Source organism: Rhinoderma darwinii (assembly GCF_050947455.1).
Source record: "Rhinoderma darwinii isolate aRhiDar2 chromosome 5 unlocalized genomic scaffold, aRhiDar2.hap1 SUPER_5_unloc_33, whole genome shotgun sequence".
Classification (NCBI taxonomy): Eukaryota; Metazoa; Chordata; class Amphibia; order Anura; family Rhinodermatidae; genus Rhinoderma; species Rhinoderma darwinii.
Window position 1 is genome coordinate 262,740 of NW_027461791.1, and position 16,988 is coordinate 279,727.

Consider the following 16,988-nt stretch of genomic DNA (forward strand, 5'->3'; position numbering starts at 1 on the left):
TACATTCCATCACATCCATCTAGTGTACACAGGTAGGTCCATTGTGGCGGGCAGGCGAGCGGGCGGGCTGCTTTATTGGCTGTTTGCTGTTCCCCTACTCCACTCCACTATTTGACTGTTGTGCTGCATCAATCAATCAATCAATCAATCAATCAATCAATCAATCAATCAATCAATCAATCAGTGGCTGGCTCAGGTGCAGCTCTTTAACTTACCTAAAAGGGAGGGCGGAGAGAAGACAAGGAAGGTGAATGAGGTGTTCCAATGTGAAATGCCGGAAACACAGAAACACAGACGACACACAACAAGAGGTGGCAATCTATTCATTAATTGCATTTAATCAATGAGCTCATTATCACTCATGCATTGTCCAACAGGTGTTGAAATAATGGGATTAAAAGGGGAGATCCCTTCAGAAAGACAGAAACAATAGCAAAGACAAAAAACACTTTTGGAATCTGCTTTTAGTCAACACATAAGGAAAGGGTGCACCGGTCCTGGAAATACTGCAATACCAGGTCAATGCGTGGAGTGGACAGAGCAAGCTCTATTTCCATCTCCCTGTTCTAAAAATCCATTTAATATATGGTCCCCAGATAGGGGACGTATCAGATATTAAACTGATAAGAACAGATACTACACTTGATCTTAGCCAAAAGGCCGAGAAGCGATAACCCGAACGGGCCGCGCGTTGCCCGAGCCTGCCCGATACTGCTGTTCAGCCCTTGCAGCGATTCAGCCTACTTCTAGGCAATTCCATGGGGCCCTGCAGGCTCACACACTCACAGCTACACGGGAGGTGAATAAAGGCCGGAGAGGAAGCCAGACAGGATTTGCTTCTTTTGCTTGCACCACAATGCAGTGCTGAAAGAGGAGGAATCTACATAAAAACGCCTTCCTGGCAACGCCCAAATGCCCAGCTGCCATGCAGATAAACACTGGCAGCGGCAGCAAGTGCATGCCCACAGCCACCCCTTGTTCCTTCACACCTTGTATCAGCTGTAATCCAGTCCAGTCCAGTGCTGCCTGCTGAGCAGCACTGACCAACACTGCCTGGGCCCAGGCTTTTATCTCTGAGGCCCCATTATGATGTCAGAAAGCTGGCTCTGGAATCCTGAGGGCTCCACTATGACACGTGCAAAGTTCCGTCTGAACTTTATATAAGACGGTGAGGCTCAGTCAGTCACTCAGTGTTGCCTGAGAGGGCAACACTGCAACAGCCGGCCGCCAGGCTGTCTTTTTTTTGCACAGCTAGTTGCCTCCAGGAGGCCACAAGAGGGAGACAAGGGACTGCAAAATGGAAAATAGGCATCCACCAACTTTACAGACAACTTCTCCTTGCTCCTACAACCTCCATCCTTGCACAGTTTGTTATTCTTCTAGGTAACATAGTAACAAATCCAAATTGCTGCTCTCTTTGTAGGCAAGCAAGGCTTTGTTGCAACTGCAATTCTTACTTCTTCTTGAAATGTAGGGACGACAGTACATTCCATCACATCCATCTAGTGTACACAGGTAGGTCCATTGTGGCGGGCAGGCGAGCGGGCGGGCTGCTTTATTGGCTGTTTGCTGTTCCCCTACTCCACTCCACTATTTGACTGTTGTGCTGCATCAATCAATCAATCAATCAATCAATCAATCAATCAATCAATCAATCAATCAATCAATCAATCAGTGGCTGGCTCAGGTGCAGCTCTTTAACTTACCTAAAAGGGAGGGCGGAGAGAAGACAAGGAAGGTGAATGAGGTGTTCCAATGTGAAATGCCGGAAACACAGAAACACAGACGACACACAACAAGAGGTGGCAATCTATTCATTAATTGCATTTAATCAATGAGCTCATTATCACTCATGCATTGTCCAACAGGTGTTGAAATAATGGGATTAAAAGGGGAGATCCCTTCAGAAAGACAGAAACAATAGCAAAGACAAAAAACACTTTTGGAATCTGCTTTTAGTCAACACATAAGGAAAGGGTGCACCGGTCCTGGAAATACTGCAATACCAGGTCAATGCGTGGAGTGGACAGAGCAAGCTCTATTTCCATCTCCCTGTTCTAAAAATCCATTTAATATATGGTCCCCAGATAGGGGACGTATCAGATATTAAACTGATAAGAACAGATACTACACTTGATCTTAGCCAAAAGGCCGAGAAGCGATAACCCGAACGGGCCGCGCGTTGCCCGAGCCTGCCCGATACTGCTGTTCAGCCCTTGCAGCGATTCAGCCTACTTCTAGGCAATTCCATGGGGCCCTGCAGGCTCACACACTCACAGCTACACGGGAGGTGAATAAAGGCCGGAGAGGAAGCCAGACAGGATTTGCTTCTTTTGCTTGCACCACAATGCAGTGCTGAAAGAGGAGGAATCTACATAAAAACGCCTTCCTGGCAACGCCCAAATGCCCTGCTGCCATGCAGATAAACACTGGCAGCGGCAGCAAGTGCATGCCCACAGCCACCCCTTGTTCCTTCACACCTTGTATCAGCTGTAATCCAGTCCAGTCCAGTGCTGCCTGCTGAGCAGCACTGACCAACACTGCCTGGGCCCAGGCTTTTATCTCTGAGGCCCCATTATGATGTCAGAAAGCTGGCTCTGGAATCCTGAGGGCTCCACTATGACACGTGCAAAGTTCCGTCTGAACTTTATATAAGACGGTGAGGCTCAGTCAGTCACTCAGTGTTGCCTGAGAGGGCAACACTGCAACAGCCGGCCGCCAGGCTGTCTTTTTTTTGCACAGCTAGTTGCCTCCAGGAGGCCACAAGAGGGAGACAAGGGACTGCAAAATGGAAAATAGGCATCCACCAACTTTACAGACAACTTCTCCTTGCTCCTACAACCTCCATCCTTGCACAGTTTGTTATTCTTCTAGGTAACATAGTAACAAATCCAAATTGCTGCTCTCTTTGTAGGCAAGCAAGGCTTTGTTGCAACTGCAATTCTTACTTCTTCTTGAAATGTAGGGACGACAGTACATTCCATCACATCCATCTAGTGTACACAGGTAGGTCCATTGTGGCGGGCAGGCGAGCGGGCGGGCTGCTTTATTGGCTGTTTGCTGTTCCCCTACTCCACTCCACTATTTGACTGTTGTGCTGCATCAATCAATCAATCAATCAATCAATCAATCAATCAATCAATCAATCAATCAATCAGTGGCTGGCTCAGGTGCAGCTCTTTAACTTACCTAAAAGGGAGGGCGGAGAGAAGACAAGGAAGGTGAATGAGGTGTTCCAATGTGAAATGCCGGAAACACAGAAACACAGACGACACACAACAAGAGGTGGCAATCTATTCATTAATTGCATTTAATCAATGAGCTCATTATCACTCATGCATTGTCCAACAGGTGTTGAAATAATGGGATTAAAAGGGGAGATCCCTTCAGAAAGACAGAAACAATAGCAAAGACAAAAAACACTTTTGGAATCTGCTTTTAGTCAACACATAAGGAAAGGGTGCACCGGTCCTGGAAATACTGCAATACCAGGTCAATGCGTGGAGTGGACAGAGCAAGCTCTATTTCCATCTCCCTGTTCTAAAAATCCATTTAATATATGGTCCCCAGATAGGGGACGTATCAGATATTAAACTGATAAGAACAGATACTACACTTGATCTTAGCCAAAAGGCCGAGAAGCGATAACCCGAACGGGCCGCGCGTTGCCCGAGCCTGCCCGATACTGCTGTTCAGCCCTTGCAGCGATTCAGCCTACTTCTAGGCAATTCCATGGGGCCCTGCAGGCTCACACACTCACAGCTACACGGGAGGTGAATAAAGGCCGGAGAGGAAGCCAGACAGGATTTGCTTCTTTTGCTTGCACCACAATGCAGTGCTGAAAGAGGAGGAATCTACATAAAAACGCCTTCCTGGCAACGCCCAAATGCCCTGCTGCCATGCAGATAAACACTGGCAGCGGCAGCAAGTGCATGCCCACAGCCACCCCTTGTTCCTTCACACCTTGTATCAGCTGTAATCCAGTCCAGTCCAGTGCTGCCTGCTGAGCAGCACTGACCAACACTGCCTGGGCCCAGGCTTTTATCTCTGAGGCCCCATTATGATGTCAGAAAGCTGGCTCTGGAATCCTGAGGGCTCCACTATGACACGTGCAAAGTTCCGTCTGAACTTTATATAAGACGGTGAGGCTCAGTCAGTCACTCAGTGTTGCCTGAGAGGGCAACACTGCAACAGCCGGCCGCCAGGCTGTCTTTTTTTTGCACAGCTAGTTGCCTCCAGGAGGCCACAAGAGGGAGACAAGGGACTGCAAAATGGAAAATAGGCATCCACCAACTTTACAGACAACTTCTCCTTGCTCCTACAACCTCCATCCTTGCACAGTTTGTTATTCTTCTAGGTAACATAGTAACAAATCCAAATTGCTGCTCTCTTTGTAGGCAAGCAAGGCTTTGTTGCAACTGCAATTCTTACTTCTTCTTGAAATGTAGGGACGACAGTACATTCCATCACATCCATCTAGTGTACACAGGTAGGTCCATTGTGGCGGGCAGGCGAGCGGGCGGGCTGCTTTATTGGCTGTTTGCTGTTCCCCTACTCCACTCCACTATTTGACTGTTGTGCTGCATCAATCAATCAATCAATCAATCAATCAATCAATCAATCAATCAATCAATAAATCAATCAATCAATCAATCAGTGGCTGGCTCAGGTGCAGCTCTTTAACTTACCTAAAAGGGAGGGCGGAGAGAAGACAAGGAAGGTGAATGAGGTGTTCCAATGTGAAATGCCGGAAACACAGAAACACAGACGACACACAACAAGAGGTGGCAATCTATTCATTAATTGCATTTAATCAATGAGCTCATTATCACTCATGCATTGTCCAACAGGTGTTGAAATAATGGGATTAAAAGGGGAGATCCCTTCAGAAAGACAGAAACAATAGCAAAGACAAAAAACACTTTTGGAATCTGCTTTTAGTCAACACATAAGGAAAGGGTGCACCGGTCCTGGAAATACTGCAATACCAGGTCAATGCGTGGAGTGGACAGAGCAAGCTCTATTTCCATCTCCCTGTTCTAAAAATCCATTTAATATATGGTCCCCAGATAGGGGACGTATCAGATATTAAACTGATAAGAACAGATACTACACTTGATCTTAGCCAAAAGGCCGAGAAGCGATAACCCGAACGGGCCGCGCGTTGCCCGAGCCTGCCCGATACTGCTGTTCAGCCCTTGCAGCGATTCAGCCTACTTCTAGGCAATTCCATGGGGCCCTGCAGGCTCACACACTCACAGCTACACGGGAGGTGAATAAAGGCCGGAGAGGAAGCCAGACAGGATTTGCTTCTTTTGCTTGCACCACAATGCAGTGCTGAAAGAGGAGGAATCTACATAAAAACGCCTTCCTGGCAACGCCCAAATGCCCTGCTGCCATGCAGATAAACACTGGCAGCGGCAGCAAGTGCATGCCCACAGCCACCCCTTGTTCCTTCACACCTTGTATCAGCTGTAATCCAGTCCAGTCCAGTGCTGCCTGCTGAGCAGCACTGACCAACACTGCCTGGGCCCAGGCTTTTATCTCTGAGGCCCCATTATGATGTCAGAAAGCTGGCTCTGGAATCCTGAGGGCTCCACTATGACACGTGCAAAGTTCCGTCTGAACTTTATATAAGACGGTGAGGCTCAGTCAGTCACTCAGTGTTGCCTGAGAGGGCAACACTGCAACAGCCGGCCGCCAGGCTGTCTTTTTTTTGCACAGCTAGTTGCCTCCAGGAGGCCACGAGAGGGAGACAAGGGACTGCAAAATGGAAAATAGGCATCCACCAACTTTACAGACAACTTCTCCTTGCTCCTACAACCTCCATCCTTGCACAGTTTGTTATTCTTCTAGGTAACATAGTAACAAATCCAAATTGCTGCTCTCTTTGTAGGCAAGCAAGGCTTTGTTGCAACTGCAATTCTTACTTCTTCTTGAAATGTAGGGACGACAGTACATTCCATCACATCCATCTAGTGTACACAGGTAGGTCCATTGTGGCGGGCAGGCGAGCGGGCGGGCTGCTTTATTGGCTGTTTGCTGTTCCCCTACTCCACTCCACTATTTGACTGTTGTGCTGCATCAATCAATCAATCAATCAATCAATCAATCAGTGGCTGGCTCAGGTGCAGCTCTTTAACTTACCTAAAAGGGAGGGCGGAGAGAAGACAAGGAAGGTGAATGAGGTGTTCCAATGTGAAATGCCGGAAACACAGAAACACAGACGACACACAACAAGAGGTGGCAATCTATTCATTAATTGCATTTAATCAATGAGCTCATTATCACTCATGCATTGTCCAACAGGTGTTGAAATAATGGGATTAAAAGGGGAGATCCCTTCAGAAAGACAGAAACAATAGCAAAGACAAAAAACACTTTTGGAATCTGCTTTTAGTCAACACATAAGGAAAGGGTGCACCGGTCCTGGAAATACTGCAATACCAGGTCAATGCGTGGAGTGGACAGAGCAAGCTCTATTTCCATCTCCCTGTTCTAAAAATCCATTTAATATATGGTCCCCAGATAGGGGACGTATCAGATATTAAACTGATAAGAACAGATACTACACTTGATCTTAGCCAAAAGGCCGAGAAGCGATAACCCGAACGGGCCGCGCGTTGCCCGAGCCTGCCCGATACTGCTGTTCAGCCCTTGCAGCGATTCAGCCTACTTCTAGGCAATTCCATGGGGCCCTGCAGGCTCACACACTCACAGCTACACGGGAGGTGAATAAAGGCCGGAGAGGAAGCCAGACAGGATTTGCTTCTTTTGCTTGCACCACAATGCAGTGCTGAAAGAGGAGGAATCTACATAAAAACACCTTCCTGGCAACGCCCAAATGCCCTGCTGCCATGCAGATAAACACTGGCAGCGGCAGCAAGTGCATGCCCACAGCCACCCCTTGTTCCTTCACACCTTGTATCAGCTGTAATCCAGTCCAGTCCAGTGCTGCCTGCTGAGCAGCACTGACCAACACTGCCTGGGCCCAGGCTTTTATCTCTGAGGCCCCATTATGATGTCAGAAAGCTGGCTCTGGAATCCTGAGGGCTCCACTATGACACGTGCAAAGTTCCGTCTGAACTTTATATAAGACGGTGAGGCTCAGTCAGTCACTCAGTGTTGCCTGAGAGGGCAACACTGCAACAGCCGGCCGCCAGGCTGTCTTTTTTTTGCACAGCTAGTTGCCTCCAGGAGGCCACAAGAGGGAGACAAGGGACTGCAAAATGGAAAATAGGCATCCACCAACTTTACAGACAACTTCTCCTTGCTCCTACAACCTCCATCCTTGCACAGTTTGTTATTCTTCTAGGTAACATAGTAACAAATCCAAATTGCTGCTCTCTTTGTAGGCAAGCAAGGCTTTGTTGCAACTGCAATTCTTACTTCTTCTTGAAATGTAGGGACGACAGTACATTCCATCACATCCATCTAGTGTACACAGGTAGGTCCATTGTGGCGGGCAGGCGAGCGGGCGGGCTGCTTTATTGGCTGTTTGCTGTTCCCCTACTCCACTCCACTATTTGACTGTTGTGCTGCATCAATCAATCAATCAATCAATCAATCAATCAATCAATCAATCAATCAATCAATCAATCAATCAATCAGTGGCTGGCTCAGGTGCAGCTCTTTAACTTACCTAAAAGGGAGGGCGGAGAGAAGACAAGGAAGGTGAATGAGGTGTTCCAATGTGAAATGCCGGAAACACAGAAACACAGACGACACACAACAAGAGGTGGCAATCTATTCATTAATTGCATTTAATCAATGAGCTCATTATCACTCATGCATTGTCCAACAGGTGTTGAAATAATGGGATTAAAAGGGGAGATCCCTTCAGAAAGACAGAAACAATAGCAAAGACAAAAAACACTTTTGGAATCTGCTTTTAGTCAACACATAAGGAAAGGGTGCACCGGTCCTGGAAATACTGCAATACCAGGTCAATGCGTGGAGTGGACAGAGCAAGCTCTATTTCCATCTCCCTGTTCTAAAAATCCATTTAATATATGGTCCCCAGATAGGGGACGTATCAGATATTAAACTGATAAGAACAGATACTACACTTGATCTTAGCCAAAAGGCCGAGAAGCGATAACCCGAACGGGCCGCGCGTTGCCCGAGCCTGCCCGATACTGCTGTTCAGCCCTTGCAGCGATTCAGCCTACTTCTAGGCAATTCCATGGGGCCCTGCAGGCTCACACACTCACAGCTACACGGGAGGTGAATAAAGGCCGGAGAGGAAGCCAGACAGGATTTGCTTCTTTTGCTTGCACCACAATGCAGTGCTGAAAGAGGAGGAATCTACATAAAAACGCCTTCCTGGCAACGCCCAAATGCCCTGCTGCCATGCAGATAAACACTGGCAGCGGCAGCAAGTGCATGCCCACAGCCACCCCTTGTTCCTTCACACCTTGTATCAGCTGTAATCCAGTCCAGTCCAGTGCTGCCTGCTGAGCAGCACTGACCAACACTGCCTGGGCCCAGGCTTTTATCTCTGAGGCCCCATTATGATGTCAGAAAGCTGGCTCTGGAATCCTGAGGGCTCCACTATGACACGTGCAAAGTTCCGTCTGAACTTTATATAAGACGGTGAGGCTCAGTCAGTCACTCAGTGTTGCCTGAGAGGGCAACACTGCAACAGCCGGCCGCCAGGCTGTCTTTTTTTTGCACAGCTAGTTGCCTCCAGGAGGCCACAAGAGGGAGACAAGGGACTGCAAAATGGAAAATAGGCATCCACCAACTTTACAGACAACTTCTCCTTGCTCCTACAACCTCCATCCTTGCACAGTTTGTTATTCTTCTAGGTAACATAGTAACAAATCCAAATTGCTGCTCTCTTTGTAGGCAAGCAAGGCTTTGTTGCAACTGCAATTCTTACTTCTTCTTGAAATGTAGGGACGACAGTACATTCCATCACATCCATCTAGTGTACACAGGTAGGTCCATTGTGGCGGGCAGGCGAGCGGGCGGGCTGCTTTATTGGCTGTTTGCTGTTCCCCTACTCCACTCCACTATTTGACTGTTGTGCTGCATCAATCAATCAATCAATCAATCAATCAATCAATCAATCAATCAATCAATCAATCAATCAGTGGCTGGCTCAGGTGCAGCTCTTTAACTTACCTAAAAGGGAGGGCGGAGAGAAGACAAGGAAGGTGAATGAGGTGTTCCAATGTGAAATGCCGGAAACACAGAAACACAGACGACACACAACAAGAGGTGGCAATCTATTCATTAATTGCATTTAATCAATGAGCTCATTATCACTCATGCATTGTCCAACAGGTGTTGAAATAATGGGATTAAAAGGGGAGATCCCTTCAGAAAGACAGAAACAATAGCAAAGACAAAAAACACTTTTGGAATCTGCTTTTAGTCAACACATAAGGAAAGGGTGCACCGGTCCTGGAAATACTGCAATACCAGGTCAATGCGTGGAGTGGACAGAGCAAGCTCTATTTCCATCTCCCTGTTCTAAAAATCCATTTAATATATGGTCCCCAGATAGGGGACGTATCAGATATTAAACTGATAAGAACAGATACTACACTTGATCTTAGCCAAAAGGCCGAGAAGCGATAACCCGAACGGGCCGCGCGTTGCCCGAGCCTGCCCGATACTGCTGTTCAGCCCTTGCAGCGATTCAGCCTACTTCTAGGCAATTCCATGGGGCCCTGCAGGCTCACACACTCACAGCTACACGGGAGGTGAATAAAGGCCGGAGAGGAAGCCAGACAGGATTTGCTTCTTTTGCTTGCACCACAATGCAGTGCTGAAAGAGGAGGAATCTACATAAAAACGCCTTCCTGGCAACGCCCAAATGCCCTGCTGCCATGCAGATAAACACTGGCAGCGGCAGCAAGTGCATGCCCACAGCCACCCCTTGTTCCTTCACACCTTGTATCAGCTGTAATCCAGTCCAGTCCAGTGCTGCCTGCTGAGCAGCACTGACCAACACTGCCTGGGCCCAGGCTTTTATCTCTGAGGCCCCATTATGATGTCAGAAAGCTGGCTCTGGAATCCTGAGGGCTCCACTATGACACGTGCAAAGTTCCGTCTGAACTTTATATAAGACGGTGAGGCTCAGTCAGTCACTCAGTGTTGCCTGAGAGGGCAACACTGCAACAGCCGGCCGCCAGGCTGTCTTTTTTTTGCACAGCTAGTTGCCTCCAGGAGGCCACAAGAGGGAGACAAGGGACTGCAAAATGGAAAATAGGCATCCACCAACTTTACAGACAACTTCTCCTTGCTCCTACAACCTCCATCCTTGCACAGTTTGTTATTCTTCTAGGTAACATAGTAACAAATCCAAATTGCTGCTCTCTTTGTAGGCAAGCAAGGCTTTGTTGCAACTGCAATTCTTACTTCTTCTTGAAATGTAGGGACGACAGTACATTCCATCACATCCATCTAGTGTACACAGGTAGGTCCATTGTGGCGGGCAGGCGAGCGGGCGGGCTGCTTTATTGGCTGTTTGCTGTTCCCCTACTCCACTCCACTATTTGACTGTTGTGCTGCATCAATCAATCAATCAATCAATCAATCAATCAATCAATCAATCAATCAATCAATCAGTGGCTGGCTCAGGTGCAGCTCTTTAACTTACCTAAAAGGGAGGGCGGAGAGAAGACAAGGAAGGTGAATGAGGTGTTCCAATGTGAAATGCCGGAAACACAGAAACACAGACGACACACAACAAGAGGTGGCAATCTATTCATTAATTGCATTTAATCAATGAGCTCATTATCACTCATGCATTGTCCAACAGGTGTTGAAATAATGGGATTAAAAGGGGAGATCCCTTCAGAAAGACAGAAACAATAGCAAAGACAAAAAACACTTTTGGAATCTGCTTTTAGTCAACACATAAGGAAAGGGTGCACCGGTCCTGGAAATACTGCAATACCAGGTCAATGCGTGGAGTGGACAGAGCAAGCTCTATTTCCATCTCCCTGTTCTAAAAATCCATTTAATATATGGTCCCCAGATAGGGGACGTATCAGATATTAAACTGATAAGAACAGATACTACACTTGATCTTAGCCAAAAGGCCGAGAAGCGATAACCCGAACGGGCCGCGCGTTGCCCGAGCCTGCCCGATACTGCTGTTCAGCCCTTGCAGCGATTCAGCCTACTTCTAGGCAATTCCATGGGGCCCTGCAGGCTCACACACTCACAGCTACACGGGAGGTGAATAAAGGCCGGAGAGGAAGCCAGACAGGATTTGCTTCTTTTGCTTGCACCACAATGCAGTGCTGAAAGAGGAGGAATCTACATAAAAACGCCTTCCTGGCAACGCCCAAATGCCCTGCTGCCATGCAGATAAACACTGGCAGCGGCAGCAAGTGCATGCCCACAGCCACCCCTTGTTCCTTCACACCTTGTATCAGCTGTAATCCAGTCCAGTCCAGTGCTGCCTGCTGAGCAGCACTGACCAACACTGCCTGGGCCCAGGCTTTTATCTCTGAGGCCCCATTATGATGTCAGAAAGCTGGCTCTGGAATCCTGAGGGCTCCACTATGACACGTGCAAAGTTCCGTCTGAACTTTATATAAGACGGTGAGGCTCAGTCAGTCACTCAGTGTTGCCTGAGAGGGCAACACTGCAACAGCCGGCCGCCAGGCTGTCTTTTTTTTGCACAGCTAGTTGCCTCCAGGAGGCCACAAGAGGGAGACAAGGGACTGCAAAATGGAAAATAGGCATCCACCAACTTTACAGACAACTTCTCCTTGCTCCTACAACCTCCATCCTTGCACAGTTTGTTATTCTTCTAGGTAACATAGTAACAAATCCAAATTGCTGCTCTCTTTGTAGGCAAGCAAGGCTTTGTTGCAACTGCAATTCTTACTTCTTCTTGAAATGTAGGGACGACAGTACATTCCATCACATCCATCTAGTGTACACAGGTAGGTCCATTGTGGCGGGCAGGCGAGCGGGCGGGCTGCTTTATTGGCTGTTTGCTGTTCCCCTACTCCACTCCACTATTTGACTGTTGTGCTGCATCAATCAATCAATCAATCAATCAATCAATCAATCAATCAATCAATCAATCAATCAGTGGCTGGCTCAGGTGCAGCTCTTTAACTTACCTAAAAGGGAGGGCGGAGAGAAGACAAGGAAGGTGAATGAGGTGTTCCAATGTGAAATGCCGGAAACACAGAAACACAGACGACACACAACAAGAGGTGGCAATCTATTCATTAATTGCATTTAATCAATGAGCTCATTATCACTCATGCATTGTCCAACAGGTGTTGAAATAATGGGATTAAAAGGGGAGATCCCTTCAGAAAGACAGAAACAATAGCAAAGACAAAAAACACTTTTGGAATCTGCTTTTAGTCAACACATAAGGAAAGGGTGCACCGGTCCTGGAAATACTGCAATACCAGGTCAATGCGTGGAGTGGACAGAGCAAGCTCTATTTCCATCTCCCTGTTCTAAAAATCCATTTAATATATGGTCCCCAGATAGGGGACGTATCAGATATTAAACTGATAAGAACAGATACTACACTTGATCTTAGCCAAAAGGCCGAGAAGCGATAACCCGAACGGGCCGCGCGTTGCCCGAGCCTGCCCGATACTGCTGTTCAGCCCTTGCAGCGATTCAGCCTACTTCTAGGCAATTCCATGGGGCCCTGCAGGCTCACACACTCACAGCTACACGGGAGGTGAATAAAGGCCGGAGAGGAAGCCAGACAGGATTTGCTTCTTTTGCTTGCACCACAATGCAGTGCTGAAAGAGGAGGAATCTACATAAAAACGCCTTCCTGGCAACGCCCAAATGCCCTGCTGCCATGCAGATAAACACTGGCAGCGGCAGCAAGTGCATGCCCACAGCCACCCCTTGTTCCTTCACACCTTGTATCAGCTGTAATCCAGTCCAGTCCAGTGCTGCCTGCTGAGCAGCACTGACCAACACTGCCTGGGCCCAGGCTTTTATCTCTGAGGCCCCATTATGATGTCAGAAAGCTGGCTCTGGAATCCTGAGGGCTCCACTATGACACGTGCAAAGTTCCGTCTGAACTTTATATAAGACGGTGAGGCTCAGTCAGTCACTCAGTGTTGCCTGAGAGGGCAACACTGCAACAGCCGGCCGCCAGGCTGTCTTTTTTTTGCACAGCTAGTTGCCTCCAGGAGGCCACAAGAGGGAGACAAGGGACTGCAAAATGGAAAATAGGCATCCACCAACTTTACAGACAACTTCTCCTTGCTCCTACAACCTCCATCCTTGCACAGTTTGTTATTCTTCTAGGTAACATAGTAACAAATCCAAATTGCTGCTCTCTTTGTAGGCAAGCAAGGCTTTGTTGCAACTGCAATTCTTACTTCTTCTTGAAATGTAGGGACGACAGTACATTCCATCACATCCATCTAGTGTACACAGGTAGGTCCATTGTGGCGGGCAGGCGAGCGGGCGGGCTGCTTTATTGGCTGTTTGCTGTTCCCCTACTCCACTCCACTATTTGACTGTTGTGCTGCATCAATCAATCAATCAATCAATCAATCAATCAATCAATCAATAAATCAATCAATCAATCAATCAGTGGCTGGCTCAGGTGCAGCTCTTTAACTTACCTAAAAGGGAGGGCGGAGAGAAGACAAGGAAGGTGAATGAGGTGTTCCAATGTGAAATGCCGGAAACACAGAAACACAGACGACACACAACAAGAGGTGGCAATCTATTCATTAATTGCATTTAATCAATGAGCTCATTATCACTCATGCATTGTCCAACAGGTGTTGAAATAATGGGATTAAAAGGGGAGATCCCTTCAGAAAGACAGAAACAATAGCAAAGACAAAAAACACTTTTGGAATCTGCTTTTAGTCAACACATAAGGAAAGGGTGCACCGGTCCTGGAAATACTGCAATACCAGGTCAATGCGTGGAGTGGACAGAGCAAGCTCTATTTCCATCTCCCTGTTCTAAAAATCCATTTAATATATGGTCCCCAGATAGGGGACGTATCAGATATTAAACTGATAAGAACAGATACTACACTTGATCTTAGCCAAAAGGCCGAGAAGCGATAACCCGAACGGGCCGCGCGTTGCCCGAGCCTGCCCGATACTGCTGTTCAGCCCTTGCAGCGATTCAGCCTACTTCTAGGCAATTCCATGGGGCCCTGCAGGCTCACACACTCACAGCTACACGGGAGGTGAATAAAGGCCGGAGAGGAAGCCAGACAGGATTTGCTTCTTTTGCTTGCACCACAATGCAGTGCTGAAAGAGGAGGAATCTACATAAAAACGCCTTCCTGGCAACGCCCAAATGCCCTGCTGCCATGCAGATAAACACTGGCAGCGGCAGCAAGTGCATGCCCACAGCCACCCCTTGTTCCTTCACACCTTGTATCAGCTGTAATCCAGTCCAGTCCAGTGCTGCCTGCTGAGCAGCACTGACCAACACTGCCTGGGCCCAGGCTTTTATCTCTGAGGCCCCATTATGATGTCAGAAAGCTGGCTCTGGAATCCTGAGGGCTCCACTATGACACGTGCAAAGTTCCGTCTGAACTTTATATAAGACGGTGAGGCTCAGTCAGTCACTCAGTGTTGCCTGAGAGGGCAACACTGCAACAGCCGGCCGCCAGGCTGTCTTTTTTTTGCACAGCTAGTTGCCTCCAGGAGGCCACGAGAGGGAGACAAGGGACTGCAAAATGGAAAATAGGCATCCACCAACTTTACAGACAACTTCTCCTTGCTCCTACAACCTCCATCCTTGCACAGTTTGTTATTCTTCTAGGTAACATAGTAACAAATCCAAATTGCTGCTCTCTTTGTAGGCAAGCAAGGCTTTGTTGCAACTGCAATTCTTACTTCTTCTTGAAATGTAGGGACGACAGTACATTCCATCACATCCATCTAGTGTACACAGGTAGGTCCATTGTGGCGGGCAGGCGAGCGGGCGGGCTGCTTTATTGGCTGTTTGCTGTTCCCCTACTCCACTCCACTATTTGACTGTTGTGCTGCATCAATCAATCAATCAATCAATCAATCAATCAGTGGCTGGCTCAGGTGCAGCTCTTTAACTTACCTAAAAGGGAGGGCGGAGAGAAGACAAGGAAGGTGAATGAGGTGTTCCAATGTGAAATGCCGGAAACACAGAAACACAGACGACACACAACAAGAGGTGGCAATCTATTCATTAATTGCATTTAATCAATGAGCTCATTATCACTCATGCATTGTCCAACAGGTGTTGAAATAATGGGATTAAAAGGGGAGATCCCTTCAGAAAGACAGAAACAATAGCAAAGACAAAAAACACTTTTGGAATCTGCTTTTAGTCAACACATAAGGAAAGGGTGCACCGGTCCTGGAAATACTGCAATACCAGGTCAATGCGTGGAGTGGACAGAGCAAGCTCTATTTCCATCTCCCTGTTCTAAAAATCCATTTAATATATGGTCCCCAGATAGGGGACGTATCAGATATTAAACTGATAAGAACAGATACTACACTTGATCTTAGCCAAAAGGCCGAGAAGCGATAACCCGAACGGGCCGCGCGTTGCCCGAGCCTGCCCGATACTGCTGTTCAGCCCTTGCAGCGATTCAGGCTACTTCTAGGCAATTCCATGGGGCCCTGCAGGCTCACACACTCACAGCTACACGGGAGGTGAATAAAGGCCGGAGAGGAAGCCAGACAGGATTTGCTTCTTTTGCTTGCACCACAATGCAGTGCTGAAAGAGGAGGAATCTACATAAAAACACCTTCCTGGCAACGCCCAAATGCCCTGCTGCCATGCAGATAAACACTGGCAGCGGCAGCAAGTGCATGCCCACAGCCACCCCTTGTTCCTTCACACCTTGTATCAGCTGTAATCCAGTCCAGTCCAGTGCTGCCTGCTGAGCAGCACTGACCAACACTGCCTGGGCCCAGGCTTTTATCTCTGAGGCCCCATTATGATGTCAGAAAGCTGGCTCTGGAATCCTGAGGGCTCCACTATGACACGTGCAAAGTTCCGTCTGAACTTTATATAAGACGGTGAGGCTCAGTCAGTCACTCAGTGTTGCCTGAGAGGGCAACACTGCAACAGCCGGCCGCCAGGCTGTCTTTTTTTTGCACAGCTAGTTGCCTCCAGGAGGCCACAAGAGGGAGACAAGGGACTGCAAAATGGAAAATAGGCATCCACCAACTTTACAGACAACTTCTCCTTGCTCCTACAACCTCCATCCTTGCACAGTTTGTTATTCTTCTAGGTAACATAGTAACAAATCCAAATTGCTGCTCTCTTTGTAGGCAAGCAAGGCTTTGTTGCAACTGCAATTCTTACTTCTTCTTGAAATGTAGGGACGACAGTACATTCCATCACATCCATCTAGTGTACACAGGTAGGTCCATTGTGGCGGGCAGGCGAGCGGGCGGGCTGCTTTATTGGCTGTTTGCTGTTCCCCTACTCCACTCCACTATTTGACTGTTGTGCTGCATCAATCAATCAATCAATCAATCAATCAATCAATCAATCAATCAATCAGTGGCTGGCTCAGGTGCAGCTCTTTAACTTACCTAAAAGGGAGGGCGGAGAGAAGACAAGGAAGGTGAATGAGGTGTTCCAATGTGAAATGCCGGAAACACAGAAACACAGACGACACACAACAAGAGGTGGCAATCTATTCATTAATTGCATTTAATCAATGAGCTCATTATCACTCATGCATTGTCCAACAGGTGTTGAAATAATGGGATTAAAAGGGGAGATCCCTTCAGAAAGACAGAAACAATAGCAAAGACAAAAAACACTTTTGGAATCTGCTTTTAGTCAACACATAAGGAAAGGGTGCACCGGTCCTGGAAATACTGCAATACCAGGTCAATGCGTGGAGTGGACAGAGCAAGCTCTATTTCCATCTCCCTGTTCTAAAAATCCATTTAATATATGGTCCCCAGATAGGGGACGTATCAGATATTAAACTGATAAGAACAGATACTACACTTGATCTTAGCCAAAAGGCCGAGAAGCGATAACCCGAACGG

At 47.6% G+C, this 16,988-nt stretch overlaps 12 non-coding genes across 12 annotated transcripts; all 12 read right to left on the reverse strand.

Annotated features, from left to right (window-relative positions):
* Window positions 1–481: 481 nt before the first annotated feature.
* Window positions 482–672, reverse strand: LOC142690160 (U2 spliceosomal RNA). The gene has a single exon (XR_012858963.1). It is a non-coding gene; the product is annotated as a U2 spliceosomal RNA (small nuclear RNA).
* A 1,300-nt stretch (window positions 673–1,972) lies between these two features.
* LOC142690161 (U2 spliceosomal RNA) lies at window positions 1,973–2,163 on the reverse strand. Its single transcript, XR_012858964.1, has one exon. It is a non-coding gene; the product is annotated as a U2 spliceosomal RNA (small nuclear RNA).
* A 1,292-nt stretch (window positions 2,164–3,455) lies between these two features.
* LOC142690162 (U2 spliceosomal RNA) lies at window positions 3,456–3,646 on the reverse strand. The gene has a single exon (XR_012858965.1). It is a non-coding gene; the product is annotated as a U2 spliceosomal RNA (small nuclear RNA).
* Window positions 3,647–4,954: 1,308 nt separating this feature from the next.
* LOC142690165 (U2 spliceosomal RNA) lies at window positions 4,955–5,145 on the reverse strand. Its single transcript, XR_012858967.1, has one exon. It is a non-coding gene; the product is annotated as a U2 spliceosomal RNA (small nuclear RNA).
* Window positions 5,146–6,413: 1,268 nt separating this feature from the next.
* LOC142690166 (U2 spliceosomal RNA) lies at window positions 6,414–6,604 on the reverse strand. Its single transcript, XR_012858968.1, has one exon. It is a non-coding gene; the product is annotated as a U2 spliceosomal RNA (small nuclear RNA).
* A 1,304-nt stretch (window positions 6,605–7,908) lies between these two features.
* LOC142690167 (U2 spliceosomal RNA) lies at window positions 7,909–8,099 on the reverse strand. The gene has a single exon (XR_012858969.1). It is a non-coding gene; the product is annotated as a U2 spliceosomal RNA (small nuclear RNA).
* A 1,296-nt stretch (window positions 8,100–9,395) lies between these two features.
* On the reverse strand, window positions 9,396–9,586 carry LOC142690168 (U2 spliceosomal RNA). Its single transcript, XR_012858970.1, has one exon. It is a non-coding gene; the product is annotated as a U2 spliceosomal RNA (small nuclear RNA).
* A 1,292-nt stretch (window positions 9,587–10,878) lies between these two features.
* On the reverse strand, window positions 10,879–11,069 carry LOC142690169 (U2 spliceosomal RNA). Its single transcript, XR_012858971.1, has one exon. It is a non-coding gene; the product is annotated as a U2 spliceosomal RNA (small nuclear RNA).
* Window positions 11,070–12,361: 1,292 nt separating this feature from the next.
* LOC142690171 (U2 spliceosomal RNA) lies at window positions 12,362–12,552 on the reverse strand. The gene has a single exon (XR_012858973.1). It is a non-coding gene; the product is annotated as a U2 spliceosomal RNA (small nuclear RNA).
* Window positions 12,553–13,852: 1,300 nt separating this feature from the next.
* LOC142690172 (U2 spliceosomal RNA) lies at window positions 13,853–14,043 on the reverse strand. The gene has a single exon (XR_012858974.1). It is a non-coding gene; the product is annotated as a U2 spliceosomal RNA (small nuclear RNA).
* A 1,268-nt stretch (window positions 14,044–15,311) lies between these two features.
* Window positions 15,312–15,502, reverse strand: LOC142690173 (U2 spliceosomal RNA). Its single transcript, XR_012858975.1, has one exon. It is a non-coding gene; the product is annotated as a U2 spliceosomal RNA (small nuclear RNA).
* Window positions 15,503–16,786: 1,284 nt separating this feature from the next.
* Window positions 16,787–16,977, reverse strand: LOC142690175 (U2 spliceosomal RNA). The gene has a single exon (XR_012858976.1). It is a non-coding gene; the product is annotated as a U2 spliceosomal RNA (small nuclear RNA).
* Between the last annotated feature and the right edge of the window lie 11 nt (window positions 16,978–16,988).